This window comes from Gracilinanus agilis, chromosome 5, assembly GCF_016433145.1.
Source record: "Gracilinanus agilis isolate LMUSP501 chromosome 5, AgileGrace, whole genome shotgun sequence".
Classification (NCBI taxonomy): Eukaryota; Metazoa; Chordata; class Mammalia; order Didelphimorphia; family Didelphidae; genus Gracilinanus; species Gracilinanus agilis.
In genome coordinates, this window is record NC_058134.1 from 233,956,839 (window position 1) to 233,978,248 (window position 21,410).

The 21,410-nt window shown below is 38.6% G+C and overlaps 1 protein-coding gene across 2 annotated transcripts in view; it reads right to left on the reverse strand.

The window, feature by feature from the left end:
- Positions 1–3,838: 3,838 nt before the first annotated feature.
- NEDD1 (NEDD1 gamma-tubulin ring complex targeting factor) overlaps positions 3,839–21,410 on the reverse strand; it is a 388,827-nt gene continuing 371,255 nt past the window's right edge. Inside the window, exons 1-3 of one of the 2 annotated variants that reach the window (XR_006506358.1) lie at positions 5,281–5,445; positions 4,618–4,705; positions 3,839–3,904 (exon numbers count right to left, since the gene is read on the reverse strand). The gene's annotated coding sequence lies outside the window, so the exon portion shown is untranslated. Of the gene's footprint in view, positions 3,905–4,617; positions 4,706–5,280; positions 5,446–21,410 lie in introns of those variants that run through there. The other variant, XM_044677639.1, reaches the window with a different exon arrangement.

A 21,410-nucleotide genomic window follows, 5' to 3' on the forward strand; every position in this document is an offset into this window, starting at 1 on the left:
CTTCCTTCCTTCCTTCCTTCCTACCTTCCTTCCGATAGAAAGGCAAGGGCTAGGCAAAAAGGGTTCTGAGGCTAGATTTGAACCCAAGGACTCCTTATTCCAGGCCTGATATTCTATCCACTAAGCCAGTCCCAGCTTAGTTCATTCAAGGAGAAGTTCAGATAGAATCAATCAACCAACTAACTAAAAACCATTTATTTACCACCTACGAGTGCCAGGCACTGTGCTTAGAAGTCTGTCCCACTGGGTTTATCCCTAACATCTTCATCCTCTTCTGATCTATCCATGTAGGCTCATGATACTTCTTTAAGTAATGGTATTTCCTTCTATTTCCTAAAAGGAGGTTGCTGTGTGTAGTCTGTCAATCTTTCTTAGTGACTATGCTTAGGTTTTTCATGAATGCCTAATTCTTCCTCATAGGACATAGTGGAGCACAGAATGTAAATGAATTCCCTGGTAGAGTCCAAGGGATCCCCTGGCTCCCTCAGGAAGCAAACAAAACCAAATGCTCATAATAGCCCTGGTTTACCCATTGACTGTGGAGCAGCTAGATGGTGCATTGGGCAGAGCTCTGGGTCTGGAGTCAGGAAGACATGAGTTCAAATCTGGCCTCAGACATTTACTAGCTCTGTGACCCTGTTTGTCTCAGTTTCCTCAATGGTAAAATGAGCTGGAGAAGGAATGGCAAATCACTGCAGTTAGGATCTTTCCAAGAAAACCCCATTTATGGCTAAGTTGGGGTTTGAGAAAATAAGGGAAGTTTAAATAAATAATTTCATCTGAGAGGAGACTTCTCTAGACCCCACAAGGAAGAGAACTCTGTTGAACTTGGTTCTGAGTAGAAAAGAAAAACTGGTGGGTAAGACAATGTGTAATGTGGCCAAGTTCAGCTTCTTGACAGAATAGAGAAGTGTCAAGAAAGTCATCAGCTAAATATTCTATTTCTGACAAGGTAACATTGGCTAAAAATGAACTCCATGTGGCCATGGCCAAATGAGTCAAATAATAGCGATGATGATGATGATGATGATGATGATGATGATAACTGGCCCTCATTGAGCACTATTTAAAGTTTTCAAAACACTTTATACACATTATCCCCATTGATATAATAGCCCTGACAGTTAAGGGTTATTATTATCTCATTTTTACAGATGAATAAACTGAAGTAGTCACTTAACCTCTATTTGTCTCAGTTCCTCATTTGTAAAATAGGGGCACATTGGAGAAGGAAATGGCAAGACGCTCTCTTTTAAAATCTTTGCCAAGAAAATCCCATGGAAAATAGTCTATAAGGTCATGCAAAGACAGATATGGCTGATGTTGACAGAGGTTAAATGATTTGCCTGGGGCCATCCAGCTGAAGGCAGCATTTGAACTCTGATCTTATGGTTTCCAGCTCTGGCAGTCTATCTACTTCATCATAGATACTTCAAGTGTCTGATTTCAGTGTGTGAAGAATTCAAACTGAGGCAGAGTACAGGTTCATGGTTTCACAGACTTAATGTGAAAAGGATTTGAACCTGTCTAAGTCGGTAGGTCTTAGCTGTAATGTCAATGTCCCAGGGTCACCCAAATAGTGTCCCCGACATGGGATCTGAAGCCACCTATCCTGCTGCCAGAGTGATACTTTTGAAGTTCAGGTCTGACTATGTCATCCCTCTGATCTGATGAACTCTAGTGGCTCCCTAGTTCCCCTGTGATCACATATAAACTCTTCCATTTGGCATTTAAAGCTCTTTATAATCTGGCTACAACCTGCCTTTCTAGAGTTATTAAAAATGGCTCTTCTTCCCAAAGCCTTCACTCTGCCTAGAATGGCCTCCTACCTAGTGTCGCTCTTCACACACTACCATCTCCCATCTCCATGCCTTCTTGATCTCCAGGCTTTCAATACATTTCCTCCCAATCTCCACCTCTTAAAACGTCTAGTTTCTTCAAAGTTCAGTTCAAGAGCCACCACCATAGGGCAGCTAGGGGGCTCAGCGGATTGAGAGCCAGGCTTAGATGCCTGAGGTCTTGGATTCAAAGTCTGGCCTCAGATACTTCCTGGGCAAGTTGCTTAGCTCCCATTGCCTAGCCCTTACCACTCTTATGCCTTGGAACCAACACACTCAACCATGTTTGCCTCAGTTTTCTCATCTGTAAAATGAGCTAGAGAAGGGAATGGCAACCCACTCCAGTATCTTTTTAAGAAAACTCCAAGTAGGGTCACAAAGAGTCATACGTGACTGAGAAATAACTGAACAACAACAAGAATCCCTTACTTTAGACTCAGTACTCTATTTACTATGCCACATTGTCTTTACTAAATCGTTGTCTTATAGCTATCAGTTAGAGGAAAAAAAGCTGAAGGAAAGGGGAAAGCTCACTCAAAGACTAGAAATAGACTTAAAATAATGAGCTTTTTTTTCAGTAAAGAGAAACAAGGAGAGTGGAATTCCAGGCGTTATTAAAACTTATTTTTAAGTTACATAGAAGAAGGAGTCCACAGCAAAATCTCTATGTCTTTAGGTGACACTAAGCTCATTACAACTAGGAAATACCAGACATATTTACAAAAATCAACTGCTAGGAATATTCACTGTGTGAGACTGAGTTTTGATATTGGCCAGTACAAGCTAATACACATAGGATCACAGAGTTCTACACAGAGAGCCAGAAAGGAGTTTAGGGTTTGATCTGACTCCCTCATTTTACAGAGGTTCAGGAAGGTAGACTAACTTGCTCAGAGTCACAAAACTAGAATTCGAGATAGGACTCAAACCAAGGTCTTCCTGTCTCCAAGGTCAACATGGTATCCACTTGTAATCCAAACCCTCAGAAGATGAAAGGTCATGTGATTTAACAAGCAATGTCACTGGACAAGGCATTAGAAGACCTTGGATCACTGATCTCTTAAGGTCCCTTTTAGCTCTAAATCAGAGTTTCTTAAACTAGGATCTGTGAATTTGCTTTTCAAAATATATTTTGATAATTTCTTTCAATAGAATTAGTTCCTTTGTAAATCTTTGTATTTTATTTTATACATTTAAAACATTATTCTGAGAAAAGGTTCATACTCTTTGCTAGATTGCCAAAGGTGTCCAGGACACCAAAAAGATAAATCTATGATTCCCTGATCCAGTGACTTTTGACTCTGCCCTTACTATCTGGGTGACTTGTGAAAGTGACTTATTCTCTGCTGGCCTCGGTTTCAGCGTCTGTCAAATGGTGGTACTAAATAATATCTTAGTTTACTTCCAGGCATTCATCTATTGTTATCTGATGAACTCCAAGATTCAAATAATAATGTGGATAAGTTGCTTAGGGGCATATGAAATAATACAAGAATATATGTGCTGCTTTCCATGGGTCAATAAAACCTGGGCATCATAGAGAAGGGTATTATGGTAGAAAAGTAGAAGAGATTTATCAATCATCTGGCAAAACTTCTCACATCTGAAGTAGGAAGTCTTGACCAATATGCCACCACAAAAAAGTAAAATAAAGTTGAAAAAGTCCATAGGATCTCAGATCTAGAGCTAGAATTTCAGGCGCCATCCCTTCGTTTTATACATAGATCAAGACTGGGAAATGTTAAATGCCTTGTTCAAGGGGACACAGGTAGCAAAAACAAGTCCTCTGAGTTCAAATCAGGTACTGTTTGCCACTACAACACTACTCCCTTCCCTAAAGAAGCAGCTTTACCAGCCAAAGGAGACGGGGAATAAATTAGATAAGATTCAGCTGAGATGGGGCATGTGGCCCTAGAAAATCATGGACAAGACAATCATTGACATAAGGACTTCTCAGTGGAGAAATTCCCTCTATCTGTGTAGATCAACTCATCCATGACTTTACCTTAGAGATCTGCCTGGGGCAACAAGAGTTGAAGTGTCTTGCTCCTGATCATACATCCAATCTGTATAAGTGGAAAGACTTGAATTCAGGTCCAAGGTCAATTCACTATCGTCTATGCTAATCTGTATCCCATTTACCCTTTTTATTTAATTAACTTTCACCATAATGAGGACAGAATATGGCATGAATCACAGAGAGAAGACATTAATCAGTGAACATCCAGTAAGACCCCCTGTCTTACTTTTAGGTACTGATGACATAAACACAAAATCTAGATACTCCCTGTTCTCAAGGCACTTATATTCTCTTCATATCTGCTTGTAGCATTTTACAAAATATTTTTGAGTTGCATTCACTAAATATTATCTACTGCCAGTATGAAATTTCCAGAGGCAGAAATTTCCAGAATTTGCCAAAGCACACAAAATAGCTATAACTTCCAAAGTAATAAGCGAGCCATTCCAGACACTGAGAAAAAGCTGACCAACTTTTTTTCTGCTTAATTCGAAGAATTGCCATTTTTCTTAAAAGTATACTCATTTGAATTGCAAGAATTGAGATTTTTAACAATTCATTTATTGAGTCTCAGAGTCAACCCAACCCCAGCCAGGACACCTGGGACTGTCTATCAATGCTTACCCAATTTCTAAATGCACCCATCAGTCTAAACATATACAAGTCTAGCACCCACCACCAACACTGCATTATGGATGATAACATATCTGAATGCCAGACATGTAGCCATAAGAATACATATCCATGCAAAAGAAGTACCTATGAATGATGCAGCTGGAGGAGACCAGGACAAGAATCTCTGCTCCGAGTTAATCTTCCATTATATGAGTTGTCCTGGAAATGATGCCTAAGGGAATAAAAATAGTCTATGAGCAACTCTAGGCCATGCATTTCCAGTACTCTGTTTACGGTTCATCAACAGGTAAGGATTAAGGACTCGTTAAATATTTACACGCTATGAGGAAACCCTTAACGAAGCTGTTTCTTCTTTAGATGGATGTTGTATTTTGATTTATCTTGTCTTCGCCATCCCTGGCAGCCCCACCTTTTAATTTCATGTTACAAACCTATTTTCCAAATTTAAGAAGAAATCATTTTTCTTGACATGGTTCCTTCTCCAAGACTCAGCCCCTCAAGAGATAATGCTCGCCAGGCCAATGTCGCCCACTCTAATTGTATTTAATTCTTCTCAGAGCCTTTATTCCCCAACTCAGAAGAGAAATACACAGAGAGCAGGACAGATAGAGAAGGAAAGCTTAATTGAAATCCAATATCCACAGCATTTCCTTTTTAACTAGCAACGAGTGAGGCAATCTATTATCTTCACCTGACATGAACAAAGGGGTCTGGCACAACCCCGTGAATAGCAATCTCATATGAGGAAAATAGAGACACACATGAGTTTCTTGGGTGGGAACTGACCTTTATCAGTTGACACCAGGAGCCATTTACAGAGTTTTAATTACCAGTCAATATCTCTCTCCGATGAACACATAAATGATAACCACTGCCACTGAAAATAAATAAGTAAAGAAACCCAAAGTCCTAACAGCCAGCCCAGCTGGTTGAAAAGGTACAAAGTCTTTCCTAGAGCAAAGGGGATGATTTTTAAAAAGGCAAAATGCCAGTCATGAGATCGTAGCTGACTATTGGCAAAATCCTGACCACAGCAATCTGGCCCATCGATCAACAATGCAAAGAGCTGACAAAGAGACCAAATGAAAGGCTTGAGGACTTTGCACTGTGCAAGCTTTTGTGATGAAATTGTGCTGCCCAATGTGATTCAGGCTCAGCATTGTTCAGGAGGAAATTCTAGGCTTGGTTTCCAGTGCCTACCATTGAGGTTGAATTCAATTTGATAATTTTGAGTCCTTTACACTTAAAAAAAAATCAGAAAGACTTACTCAAAGTAAAAGAAACTCTGCATTATTCACTAACTCTGGCCACTCTAGAAAAATCCCCGGAGAGAAAATTTTCTTCAAACCTTTAAAAAAATTCTTTTTAGAAAGCTCGCATAGATTAATAGAAGAATTTTAAGTTGGAAAGTCTTGTGTCAGATGAGTTGATGAGCAGATTACATCTTCATTTCTTTACAGATCATTGACACTTATTTCAGGTAGCAGTTTTTAATTATTCCAGTTCAAAAACTAGCAGAGAAATAAAAATCTCCCTGTTAGTGTTAATTGGCCTCCTATTATAAGAAGGAAAGAAAAAAACCCTGCATAACTCAGTGGATGAGATAACAAGTAATTGGTGCAGTTCTTCATAGGAAACAATTCTGAGCCAACACTCAATTATGCAGCAGTGAGCAGGATGGTGGTTAATTTATTAATGGACTTGGTACAGCCTATAATGGTATTATTGATAGGGAAACCTATTTTGCCTATGTAACTAATCAGAGTTCTGGAGTGGGGAGCCAAGAGAGGAATTGTTTTTGAAAACTGGGCAAAATTGAATTGAATTCTCTATCAGAGGACAGTGATTGCTACATCTGGAATCAAGGGATATAATGATAGCTAACATTTATAGAGCACTTAGTATGTGCTAGATGCCTTGCAAATATTATCTCATTTGATCCTCGCAACACTGAAAACTGAGCTATTATAATCCCAATTTTACAGATGAGGAACTGAGGCAGAAATCAAGTGACTTGCCTAGTGTCACTCAGCTTGTAAGTGTCCAAGGTCACATTTGAACTCAAGTCTTGCTGACTCTAGATGTAGTGCTCTACCACTGTACCTCCTAACTTCCTTACAAGTTGCATGATACATGAGAAGAGGAACTATGTCTTACCTTTTTCCATTACTGCTAAAAATTTAGTATGCAGTCAAATGTTAGCTAAAAAATTGAATGGAGGGGTAAGAAGAGAAGTTCCCTGAAAAGGAATTAAAAATCAGGTCCTCCAATTCCACCCCAACCTCACCCTCTCACTCTATAGATGAAGAAATGTTGGCACCAAAAATTTATACAACTTAGCATCAAAGTGAGACAGCTGGGATTTGAGGTGGCACAATGGATAAGAGTCAGAAAGATTCATTTTCCTGAGTTCAAATCCACCCTCAGATACTTACTAGCTGTGTGACCATAGGATCACTTAACCCTGTTTGCCTCCATTTCCTCATCTGAAAAATGAACTGGAGAAGGAAATGACAAATCAATTCAGTATCTTTGCCAAGAAAACCCCAAATGAAGTCACAAAGTCTGACATGACTGAAACGACTGAACAACAACTTCTGATTCCAAATCAAGCCTTATACCAGATTGCCTCTATATTCTATAGATTTCTCTATAGATTCCCATGGAGGGTCAGAAAATCACAGAATCACAGAAGCTGATACTGGGAAGGAACCCTTGTGGTCTTCTAGTCCTATTCATACATGAAGAGAATCCCCATTTTAATATACCCAACAAGAGATCATCTGGCCAGTGCTTAAAAACCTCCAAAGAGGGAGAATCCATTACTTCCCAATGCAGGACATTCTGTCTTTAAATATCCCTTTAAATACCAGTCCTACACATGAAACATAATGATGCACATGAATTTCTTCAATCCTACACATGCCAAAGAAATACACATGAGTTTCTTGTGGGTTGTGGAGAGAAAGTGATCTTGAACATTTGATAGAAGGAGATATTTTTGTTGTTTAGTTGTTTTTCAGTTGAGTCTGACTCTTAATGATCTCTTTTTAGGTTTTCTTGTCAAATATACTGGATTGGTGTGCCATTTCCCTCTCCAGTTCATTTTACAGATGAGGAAACGGAGGCAGACAGGCTTAAGTGACTTGCCCAGGGTCACACAACTAATAAGTCTCTGAGGCTGGATTTGAACTCAGGAAAAGGAGCCTTCCTGACTCCAGGTCCCGCACTCTACCTAGCTGTCCTATTAGTGAGTTTTCATTACTAATCAATATCCCTCTCTAAATGAACACCTACATGGAAAATAATATGGTTCAATGATGAGGAAGTTTTTCTTGACACCAAATCTACATTTTTGCCTCTTTGCAATGGTTACTTATTGCACCTATTGGTTATAGATAATTCGTCTAATCCTTCCTCCAGAAGGCAGCTCCTCGCAAGACAATTATCATGTCTCCCCTCAGCATTTCCTTTTTCAGAATAAAACATACCCAGGTGCTTCAGGTGATGATCAGAAGTCTTTGATTTAAGGCCCTTTACCATCTTGCTTGCCCTTCACTGGGCACTCTCCAGCTTATTCATGCCCCTCACAAACGGTCCAGAACTGAGCACAATACTACTCCAGATGAGTATCCCACATTATGACAGAGCTCCACCATGGTATCCATACATCACCAATATTGTAGAGGACCTATAACTACTAAAATACAATTGGGGATAATGTTGCGATTTTTCAAAAAGGATCCGAGGAGTTCAAAATTGGAACCAGAAATGACAACCTGGCTTAAATCAAAGTGATTGACTTTGTTGACCAACCAGTCCTTTTCTAGCTCTAATTTTTCAAATCCTATTAACTTTCCAACTCAAAATACAATGATGTGTTTGTTTTTGGAATGGAACAAAGAACTGAACAGATTTCTATTACTTTTTTCTGAGAGGTCATTTTTATTGACTCAGCCATTGGGAGAAAAAAACAGCATAAAATCTAATGGCTCTTAAAGGATACAGATCAAGGAAAAAGACACAAGAGAATGAATCCAAAATTGAGCCAGTGCTCATGGATTTATACATTGAAGGAGATAGAGATGGAATGCATTCTACATTTTTCTTCTATAATTTAGGCTTAAATTTATGGTATTCAAGTTGGATTTGAATCATGATATTGCTGTGGATCCTTTAGTAAATTTTGCCTATAGTTGAATTTCCTCATCAATTCAACACCATACTATTATGACTATGTATATTATAATAGACATGTAATAAAGGTTTGTTGATGAACTATTATTTGTTATTGATTAGTTTGATGATAAATATATATACATACATATGTATATGCATACGCACTAGGCATTGGAATTTTAAAAAAAGGTACAAAAAGTCCATACCCTCAAGGAGGTTACATTCTAATAGTGGAGAAATATGAATAGATTAATCAGTCAATCACTAAAACCTATAAAAAATGTTCGAGGCAAGCATTATTATCTTAAAAATTGGCAAGAACAACAAATCTTGTTAATAATGCAAATCAAACTTGAAAGTATGTCCTGAATTTTCAGAAAGCCAGTTGTTAAACCTTTATCAGGACATGCCTAGAGACAGAGACAAAATTGAACCAAACCTTGCCTTCAATTAGCTCGCATTCTATTGCCGGGAATTACACATACATACCATTATAGAAATCTACTGATAGGATGATAATAGGCATATAAGGAGACACAGAAAGATGTGGGAGAGGAAGAGGAGGAAGGGTTTGGGAGGGGAGGAAAGCGACAGAACTCAAGCCCAGATATGGTGCCAGTATCTACCACCTCTAAGTGATACAAGAGCAATCTAAAGATTTCTCTGAAGATATTGTCTGGAGATGCTAGCATAGGACTGTCCAACATGGCATGCTCACATCAAAGGAGGCATTATGCTCCATAAGCAAAGCAGAATTTCAGTAGTTCAAAAGAAATGTGAGATGCACAAATTTAGAAACATCTCCACTCCAAACGCTATGTGAACTATTTGTGCCCAATCCATGGTAGAGCCTTTCAAGCTCCTGTTGTTCTGATCAGCTACATTGACCTCAACACTGTGATGTCATTTTGGTCCTCTTCAGGTATGAAGGGCAATGACCAAGAGACCAAGATGTAAAATTTATATATAATAAATCAAGAGCTGCCATAAATATTTTAGAACACAACAGTTATTCTCCTTTTCCCCTAATCACCTCAGGAAACAGATCTAATAGTTGTGTTGCTGGGTTAAAGGACATACATAGTTCTATAGTTCTTACTTTCCAAGTGGAGACCATGATTAGTTCAAGGTATCAGGAAAGGCTTTGAGTAGAAGTTGGCACTTGAGACAAGCTTTGATGGCAGCTGGAGATTCTAAGAAGATGAGGTTCAAGGGGGAGTACATTCCACCTATGGAGGATGGTCTATGCTGTGATGGGCAAACTTTTTAAAGAGGAGGTCAATGGAAAAGAAATGCTCATCTGTCAGTCTGTTTCTAAGGCAACTCTTTCATTGCATTGTATCCTACTCATTGTATTCATCAGATTAGGAAGAACATTTCAGGGGGCCACATATGGCCTGCAGGCCGTAGTTTTGCCATTACTGGTCTATGCAAAGGCATGGAGATGACCAGTGGAAAGCTATGGATTGGGAAAAGCAACAAGGTCAGTTCTATTGGACTGTATATTTATAAAATGTAACATAGAATAAACCTAAAAAGGCAGGTTAGAGACAGATTATGAAGGTCTTTAAATGTCAAAGGAAGGATTTTATATTTGATCCTGGAGACAAGAAGGAATCACTAATGCTTGTTGAACAAAAAAATCAATAAGATGAGATCTGTACTTCCAGATTATATCTTGGGTAGCTTTGTGGGCTGCAAGAAAGACAAGTATGCAGAGTTCAAATTTTTTTTTAACATCCCTGACATGATAACTGGTGAATTTATTTGAGTGAGTCAGTGTGTGTGTGTGTGTGTGTGTGTGTGTGTGTGTGTGTGTGTGTGTGTGTCTAGGCTTGTGACTTTATTGGAACAGGCAATATTGGTGTAGAAATTCCTTCATCCTCATAGAAGGGCAACTCATCTATAATTTATAGTCACTAAGAAGTTCAGTAACTTGCCTGGAATTGTACTATCAACATGTCTGAGAGGCAGAATTTAAATCCTAGTCTTTGAGACCCTGAACACTGAACTCTATCTATTAAGCCATGCTTCCTCTCATTCTTTAGAGGATATATCACATTCTTGATGAAATATATAATAATAATATTAATGACAATAGTTAGAATTTACACAGTGCCTACTCTGTGCCAAGCACTATGCAAATAATTTAAAAAATATTATCCCATTTGATCCTAACAAAAACCCTGGGAAGTAGATTCAATTACATAATATACACATATTATATACATATGCACAAAGATACACACATGTACATATAGACAGACAGATAGAGATACAGAGATACAGAGATATTCATACATCCATGTAATAAAATCATTTGTAAGATGGAGTCAAGGTAGACTGGAGTTCAAATCCTAGCTCTAATACCAGCTAACTGTGTGAGCACTGAGTAGTTTTTTGAATGCTCTGAACATCTTTCCCCTTATCTATAAAATAGTGATAATAATGCCTACCATTCTAATTGCATAGGGCTCTTGTGAAGAAAAAATAATGAAAATGTGCATAATAATGTGCTCGCAAAACTTTAAGTCCTATTAAATTTCAGATTCACAAATATCATTCCTAGTGATCCTTGTTGCTACAAAACACATCAGGTGAATTATTAACTCTCATGTCTCTCAGTCTCTTCCAGAAGTACTAATCTGCAGATTTCTTTCCCTAGGAAAAAATATCCATTTAAAATTATTTTCAGCCAGATTTTATAGCATGAGGTTATTTTGTGCCCCACTCAATCTTTCAATAAACTTTTTTTAAACCCTTACTAATATTACTTATTGGTTCCAAGGCAGAAGAGTGGAAAGGGCTAGGCAATGGGGATTAAGTGATTTGCCCAGGATCACACAGCTAGGAAGTGCCTGAGGCTGGATTTGAACCCAGGACCTCCATCTAGACCTGGCTCTCAATCTACTGAGCTACCCAGCTGCATCCCCCTCAATAAACTTAAGTCTACTATATGCTAAGGAGTCAAAGATTTTTTTAATGCATTCCATCTCATAATTTGCTGACATCCTCCTGAGTAAGAGCAGAGATATTATAGATAGATAGATAGATAGATAGATAGATAGATAGATAGATAGATAGATAGATAGATAGATGAATATAAGAAGTATAATGGATAAAGTGTAATGGAGGCTAACGTGGGATCCAAAGTACTCTAGGAAAATTTCAGGTGGGAGGGAACATTTTGAATTGGAAGAATAAGCAAGAATACATAGAACTCCATCTCTGGAGTTGGACCTTGAGAGAACAAAAGAAGAATTCCAAGAGGCCAGAATAAGGATGGAGTGAATTCCAGGCAAGAGGGCTGGCCTACACAAATGCAGGGAAGTGAGAAATTGGCTGAAAGGTTGATTGTATAATGGGGAAATAGAGTGAAATAGAATTAGACCAGTGGGTTAATTTCCAGTTGAATTCTCCTTCCTAGCCCTAAATTCTCTGAGCAGCTTAAGACAATTGTGCCATAGCTGGAGTTTTTGACACCTCTTAATTTAGTATCATCTGCAAATTTCATTAATTTATTGACTGCCTCCTGAAGGTTATTAATAAAAATATTAAATAGAAAAGAAACTAATGTCAGTGCCTGGGCACTCCAGCAGAATGACTAATCAGGGAGCAAAAGCTAGAGTTTGTTTTTTAAAGACATTTTCCAATATATTTAGAAAATGGCACATGTTGAACACAACAATCTGAATAAATAATGATGTTGGCATAAGGACAGGACCAGTAATCAATGGATCTCTACCTGGGTCTGAATCCTTCTGTGAACCTGATGGGAGTAATGCAAATTCCCTTATGTTCTTCCTTCTGGGCCTTATGTTGGACAGCCCTCTTCATACAAGCAAAGATCTGGAGTAGGAAAGGTCTTTGGAGGACATGGAATCCAACTCACTCAGGAGGAGACTGAGCTTTGTGACTCATCCAATTGTCAGAGGATACAGTGACTCATTCGATTGCCATGATTTGAATCCAATTGCGCTGAAACAAAAGTGAGTGTTCTTTCTGAAGTCCATGAGTTTCATGATGAGGAGGACTTTTTGCAAACTGAAGTCATTGCATATTGGTAAACAACAAATCCAGTTGATTTTTAGGGACCTTACATGATAATAAGCACAATTTGAAAGTGGAATCACAAGACTTTAAATATAAAGTCACTGATGTCTTGGGGTTTAGATTGGACTCCTTAGCCATCTCCTCTCAGTTTATCAATGAGAAAACTGAGACACAGAGAGATGAAATAACTTGTCCAAAATCATTCAGAAGGTAAAAGAGTCGGCATTGGACTCAGGTTCTTTGACTCCCAATGTGTTTCTCCTCCACCAGGTAGCCTCCCATACTAATACTAAGTAAGCAGTCCCCTGGCCAGGTGAGAATAAGTTCAAACTTTCCAAATTATAAGCTCTAAGCTATCCATTACAGAAATTCAATTTTATTCACATACAATCCTCTTTTTTCTGTCTTCTTTATATATGGAAATGTCTTATTTGCCAAGTTTAGATTTTTAAGAAATAAAATTCAAAATCATAGACATATAAGACTCAAGAACTAAAAGAAAGTTCAGATGTCACCTATTCCAAGCTCCTCATTTTACTGGTGAGGAAATCCTGGTTATACATACAGAGGTGAAAGTTTGTCCAAGGTCTTACAGATCTGTTTTGTATGGGCTCAGGATTTAGATTTCTTGATTATCACTTTACCACTCTTTCCCTTTTGACACAGGTATCTCTAAGTCATCCCAACAAAGTTCTCAGTTTGCTTATAATACAAATACCTCTTAATTAGTTCATTGTTTTCTTTATACTATATAGCTTTAGGCCAGGATAACAATATCTTTTGGAAATACACCAAATAGTTCCTGATATGTAGGCAAGAGCCTCAGTGGCTCTGTATCTCTGAATGACTCCCTTCTCATATTTATACTATATCATCCACATAGAATTATTAAGATGAATGAAGAACAAGGAGGATAAGAAATATTGGCCTTGGAGTCAAAATCCCAGAATCTATTATTCTCAGAAGGGACCTCAGAGACCATCAAGTCCAATTCCCTCCCTTCATCATATAAAGGAAGAACTGAAGCCCAGAGAAAGGAAGTAATCCATCCAAAGGTCAAAGAGCTAACAAGTGGAGAGTCAAGATAGAAACCAAATCCAGAACTCTTTTTGTTATGTTCAAGTCACACTATTTTCAAACACATACTAACTATATGAACTTGGGCAAGTTACCTTAATCTGTGAGTCTCAGTTTCCTTATCTGAGGCAAGAAGGGTTTAATGACTTGCCCAAGGTTCCAAAGCTATTGTCTGAAGATGGATTTGAACTCATGCAGATGAGTCTTCCTGTCGTCCATAATTATAATGGGCTTCTTTGGGAAAAGATGGATTTCCTTAGAAGTTCAAGGAAATAGGTTCAGACTTAAAAGAGGCCTTGAAGGTCTTAATTCCTCCTTTTACAAATGAGGAAAATGAGACTAGAGAGGCAAAAAGTTGCCACTAGTGACACAGGAAATAAGTGGTAGAACTAGGATTTGAACCCAGTACCTATGATCCAAGATCTATCACACTTCCATGGAACTTTGCTGCCTCCAAAAAACCCCTGAGATCCCACTCAACCCTCATGTACTGTGCATTTGTCGTTCTATAGCTTTTATTCTCATCCCTTAGGAGCTTAGAACAGAGTCTCTGAGTATGGCCACATTATGTTTGTAGTTCAGTTCCTGGCACTACCTCCACCAAAGATTATGGTATTAGACTGAACATAAGTGTTAATGATCACAGAATCAGATTTGGGTAGGATTTCATAGTTCACCTATTTCAACTCATATTTGGACAAAAATAGCCTGAACAAGAAGGCATCAAACCTTTACTTGGAGATCTTGAGAGGAAGTGAACCAGCTAATCCACCTGGACAAAACTTTTGGAGAAGCCTGTTTAGGTGGATTTTCTCCACATCAAGTCCAAGTCTTCTTCCTTTTAACTTGTACCCACTGTCCATTGCAGTAGATATAGAAATGATGCTGTTGTTACTTCCAAATTAATATGAGATCCAAAAAAGATATAATCCTGATGGGTTCACAAACTGGTCTGTCAATGGACAAGCTCATTGTGGAGTAGTTCATTGTGTTTCTGGAAATGGGACCAAGATGACTAATCTGCCAGTAGATAGCTGGCCTTGGGCATTGGAGACTAGGATTCCATTGTCTTTTGTTTGGCTTTGCTCAAAATAGTGAATAAAGGAAAGCAAAATATAAGGGTTAGCTAGGAGTACTTTAGATATGAACTTAGCCAGACTTTGAAAGGTAGTATATAAAAGGGTCTGGTGTTCAGCAGTTCATAGGGTCACAAGAGTCAGACACAACGGAGTGACTAAACAACAAAAATGAGTGCCTATTAACACAGAAATGAAGGCTGATGTCAATATGGTATTTCTCTTGGAAAAAAAGGGAAAATACAAAGCCTTTTCTTCTTCCCCCCTCCTCCACCTCTCTCTGCTACCACAATATTTATCTTTGATCCTAGGCTTCAGTTTCTTTATCTATAAAATGAGGGGTTTGGACTAGATGATATCTAAGATCCTTCCCAGCTCCAAATCTGTGATCCTTTGTGCCCATCATTCCATCTTTATCATTAATTGACTCCTCCCTACGGATTGTCAATAACAATGCTTGGCTAAGGGCCTCCTCATCAATGAGACAGGAAAAGAGAAGGTCAAAGCTTTGGGGTTCGAAAGCTAGTTAATTCTCTGAGATTCTATTATCCCTGAGAGAAACATTCACGTCTGCAACTTGTCTCTGGTTGGGATAGAAGAGAATAATAGAATCTTAGAGCTAGAAAGGGCCTCAGAGATCAACTAATCCAACAAGATGAATAAGCTTTTCTTTTATCCTACCAATAGACCTGCAAAATCTGATGAACACAGGACTTTTGAGTTATAGATAGCCTGATGAATTGAGACATCCACGGCTGGGCAAAGAAACTCCAGAGTTTCTTGGCACATGAAAAAATAAACTTATTTCATAAACAAACTTAATTTGGGTATCTTTTATCGCTTCTATGAATATACTATCAGTGTGGGAGTGAAACAAAAAGGGGATGAACTTTTATTCTGTTTCACTTCAAGACTTTAAACATGCTGGAGGTGTTGCAATCCCCTATGGGTTGTTTTTCATAATTTTTAATACCAATTATCTCACATTCTCTGGAAGCTAATGTGAGCAGAACTCGGGGAAAATACAAACTCTACAAAATTATTTTCTCTCGCCTATCAAATCTTAAGATTTTGCTTCAGAATCTAACAGTGCAAAGAATGCTGACTTTGGATTTGACCTGGATTTAAGTCCCATCTCTGTCACATATTATTTCTGTGACCCTAGGCAAGTCAACTTACCCCTCTGTACATCTGTTTCCTCATCTCAAAATGATCTCAAAAACTAGGTGACCTCCAAGACATTTCCAGCTCTAAATCTATGATCCTAATGTTACCCAATTACTAATTTATTTAAAAACCAGCAAGAAAAGGGCTGTCAGATGGTGCAGTGGATAGAATGCTGGGCTTGGAATTAGGAAGGCTCATCTTTCTGTGTTCAAATCTGCCCTCAGACACTTATTAATTTTGTGATCCTCAGCAAGTCACTTAACCCTGTTTGCTTCAGTTTCCTCATCTGTAAAATGAGCTGGAGAAGGAAATGGTAAACCACTCTACTATCTCTGCCAAAAAGACCTCAAATGGGGTTACAAAGGATCAGACATGATTGAAAGGACAGAATGAAACAAAGGACTGTACATTAAGAAAACTGGAGTCTTAAATGTTAAATGAATCATAGTCTGATTTAGAACAATAGATCTAGAGTTGGAAGGAAACTCAGAAGCCATTATTAGCAAAGACAGGACTTGAACCCAGATTTTTTGACTCTAGAAATGTGTTTCTTTCTACTAACCCTCTTATGCCTCCCTTGTAGCCATAAAGTTTTTTCAATACCCTACCTTTATCTACCCTGCTGAGGATCTTGCCAAGGGAATCAGGTATGGAGATGTCTTTTCACAATACCTACAGTCAGCTTAGAGAATAGAGTATTCGTAAGGGATAATAAGGTACAATAAGCCAGAAAAGAGGGGCCAGAACTAGTTTGTGCAAGGTTGAAAATGCCATATAGAGGAGATTATATTTGATCCTAAAATCGGGAATCCTTGGAACTTCTTGAGGAAGTGTGTCACATAGTGAAACCTATACTTTAAAAAATCCCTTTGGCTGCTGTGGAGAGGATGGATTGGAGTGAAGAGATAAATTTGAGGCAGGAAAACCAATTAGAAGGTTATTTCAATAACACAGGGGAGAGATCATGAGGACCTAAACTAGAGTAATGGTTATAAGTGGCGAGAAGATGGCTGCAAGACATTTTGTGAAGGCAGAATGGACAAGCTGTGGCATATGGCTGGATCTCTGGGGCAAGGGGAAAAAATAATAGAGGAGAACTCCAAAATTTCAAAACAGTATGACTAGAAGGCTACTGATGCCCCTCAACATAAACAGGGAATCTAGGAAGAAGGGAGATTCTGGGGAGAAAGATGATCAGTTATATTTAGGGCATGTTGAGTTTGAGGTGATTTTTGAATGTCTATTTGGAAAATGTTCACTTTGAAGTTGATGAGAAGAATAATAGCTAGCATTTACATAGTGCTCTAGGGTTTGTAAAGCATTTTACAAATATTATCTTATTTGATTCTCACAACCATGGGAAGTAGGTGCTATTGTTATTCCCATTTTACAGATGGTTCATTTTACAGATTGAGGCACAGAAAGGTTAGGAACTATCTTCCTGATTCTAGGTCTACCACTCTACCTACTTATGCCACCCAAATGATGGAGACCTGAGCTATGATAGATCTTGGGGTTATCAGCAGCATAAAAGTGATTATTAAACTCATAGAAATTTATAGGATCATGGAGAGAGGAAGACAGAGAGAAAAGAGGGTCCATGACAGAGACTGGGATATACCCACAGATAGATGACAAAGCAGCAAAGAAGACTGAAAATGAGTATTCTGATGGATAAGCAGTGAAACAGGAGAAATTAATGTGAAGGAAGCTAAAGGAAATAAATATACAGGAGAGAGTAGTCAACAATGCCATGAACTTAGAATTTGGACTGGAAAAAAAAGAGATCATTGGTCATTTTGGAGAGTAGTTTCAGTTAAATAATGAGTCTGGAAACCAGACGGTAAGGATTTGAGGAGTAAAAGGAGGGGAAGTAGGGGTAAGAAATGCTGACTTTTTAAAGGAGTCTAACTATGAAAGGGAAGAAGGAGATAGAATGATAGCTTAAAGAGATGATCATTTTTTTTTAAGAATGGGGCAAATTTGTGTTTGGAGAAAGCAGGGAAAGCAACAGTAAATAAAGACTGAAAATTAAAGAGCAAGGATTGATCATGAGGTTTAAATTGCCAGAAGAAATGAGAGAGGATGGGATCTGGTTCATAAGCAGAAGGATTGGTCGGTCTTTGGAAGAAGAATGATTATATCTTTGTCAAACTGGAGTGGAAGAGAGGAAAAAGGAAGATTATGTCAACAAGTTTTGAGTTATAGAAAAGGGAATAAGAGGGAACTTGAGAAGAATGACTTGTATTTTCTCTGTAAAGGCAGAATTATATCCTCTCCTGAAAGGGAAGAAGGTTGGGGTGCTATAGTGGATTTGAGTAAAGAGGGAAAGATTTGATAACAAAGACTGTGAGGAATCAGAGAGTCAATTAAGGAATGGTAGAAGGATTGCCCTGTGGGGTGATGGCTGGGTTGAGATTAGGTAACATAAATTAGAAATCAGCATAGTGGTGGGATTTCCACTGGTAATATTCAGTAGTGCCATGGGAGGGGGAAGAATATGTTAGGGTTTCTAATTTAGGGCTGAGATTTCAAAAGTGTTGAGTATCCATAAGATGAGGGGCCAGAGAATTTAAGCATGGTAGATTTGGTTGAATTGCAATATTGACTGAGAAAACTGTAAAGTGAAGGCAGGGTGGGGGTAATAGTCAGAGAGAGCAATGCAGGACAGAAGACTTGGAGTTCATCATAAGGACAAAGAACAAGTTGAAAAAGAATATAAGAGGAGAAGTAGAATAATAAGTGGTTATGATCAGATAAAGCAATATTAGAATTCTTGCTCATGAAAGTGGAACACTTGCGGATAATGGTGAGATGATAATAATAGTTCACATCCATTGGATACTTTAAGATTTTCTAGAGATAAGGTGTGCAACCATCCTTATGCATGGCTAAAGTGGGATAAAAATATATGTCATAAGTGTTAAGGAGGCTGATGAACTGGGAAGACCAGTGTGTTTGGCTAAACATCAACATATATATTAAAGTCCCTAAGTAGAACAGCAGGGGTTGGAGTGTTGAGGAACATACTCAGGTTATTAAATCCTTGAGAAAGGATAGAGAATGACCTGGGGGTTGGTCATAACTGCCAGCTGAGTCCAAATCGGGTGATAAGAATGGCTGGATAAGTATGAACTTTGAAAGAAAAGAGTTTGCTAAATGATGAAGGCGAAATTGGGGTCAGACAGTGGCAGTGAAGATAAGGAATACACTTCTTCCTTTTCTTGGTCCAGTGTGCTGAGGTCATGCAAGGAAGTACACACAACTCATGGCCAAGATTGCAGTGTCTTCTTGAGGGGAAAATGGGAATGATGATGGGAGTCAGGTCTTCACAAGTGTCAAAATATTAAATGAGAATATGAGGTAAGAATCTAAGGTAGAGGGGAGCAAGTGCTAAATGGAATTGGGATTCTAGGGAGGCACAAAGGGAGCATAGGGCAGAATTGGATGGAGGACTTGGGAGGGATAAGGCTGAGATTGATGTAGGAATGAGAATGCAATCTTAGGCACCAGATCAGGTATCCTTCTTACCTGCCAAGGAGAAGAATGAAGCGTGCGGACCTATGTTCCACAAACCAAAAAGAGACTAGATTATAAAGGTACATGTTGCTTTTCACTCCATCCTAGGGGAGATTAGAAGGCTCTGAAACCCATCTCTACAAATCCTTGGAACTGAGGTCCTGAACGGTGTTTATTCTTTCTACTCTGAGAGAGAGATTCTTGCTAGAATTTGGGGCATGAACGCAAGCTGAAAGAGGTGAGCTTTAAGCTCTTTCCAATTCCTGATGTGTTTCATATAATACTACAGTTGAACAGAACTTCTTTGTGACTCCCTTTTTGATTAATTGCTTGGGAGAAGGGCATAAGGGAGATTACAATGGAGGGATCCTAGGACTAGCACATGGCACAGAAATAGAGGACGCACCTTCTCTGTCAGACTGTCAGGGTGATGGAAAGAAATTCTTTCCTCCTCATGTTTGACTGATGGCTGAGCCAAATGAAAGTAAGAATTTTATGACGTTAGTTTTATTAATAACCCTTACAAGCTCACCAAGTAGCAGAGACTGGTGAACCCCATGACTTAGGACCATTCATCCCTAGGCTATATAGTCATAAGTAGAATGAGTCAGAGAGCTTAAAGTGGTGGATATTTCCATTAGGTTTTCCACCCCCAGGGTGAGGGTCGAACAGAGGCATATTCCAAGGGAAATTCACTAGAGTTATCCAGTAGAAAGAGAAGAGTGTGGTCTGAGAAGAACCTGATTTGCCCATCTTCTACAGAAGGCTTTTCCAGATTATTCCAATTATTAGCACTGCTACTCTCCCCATCTCCCCACTCCCATTCATTTTGATCTATTTTGGGTTTGCATTTACCCATCTGCATACAGGTCAGGGGCAGCTAGATGACATAGAGCAATGGCCCTGGATTCAGAAAGACTCGAAATTCAATTTAGCCTCTGTCTACCTCGATTAGCTCATATGTTAAATGGGGATGATAATAACAACACCAACCTACCTCCTAGAGTTCTTATGAAAATCAACTGGGATAATATTTGTAATATGTGCCTGGTATGTAGTAAGTACTATAAAAATAGTTGTTTGTTGTTGGTTCTTGTTTCTCACCATTGCCATCATTGTCATTTCCCCAGGAGAATTTAGGCCCATTGAGGGCAAAGGCCTTTTCATTTCTTGTCCTTGTATCCTTGGCATCTACCACAAAACATGGAACATTGAAGGCACCTAAGAGAAGCTTGTTGAATTCACTTGATTTATCTTGAATCAGTAGAAGGCTTGACCTTTTTCTTCCATATAAAAGGTAATATGGAAGGGCATCATTAGTGAGCCCTCTGGGTTTCTGGAAATTATATTTCTCAGAATGATGGCACCTATCTTTTAAGCAATACCATCTTCTAAATGGTGCTTCTATTGAGCAGCTCATCGTGTTCTGTAAACGTTGGAATGGCATGATTACAACTACTTGGGGGTTGGGGGAGCTGGCATAATGGATAATTATTTTCCATCTTAATTTCTGTCTATTTTATGCCCACAAACAAGAAGTGGACCACACATTTTTCATAATAGGTATCATTGTTGATTTACCGTCAGTTGATGGAAACTCTTGCTTAATTTTTTTTGGTGAATTGTACTCAGTTATTATGGCTACAGGCACTATACAAATCACCCCATAAATTGCTTTCATAACTGAAAGTCCTGGGGGGATTCAGCAAAGGTAGTCAGAATGTAATTATCCAACTGGAGATTAGCCAAGACTCTGGAAATGAAATCTGGACACTTATAAAAGTGGTCTTTGGATTGTTTATCATCACAACTGGTTAGTGGTTTGGTTCTAGGAAAGTCATTCAG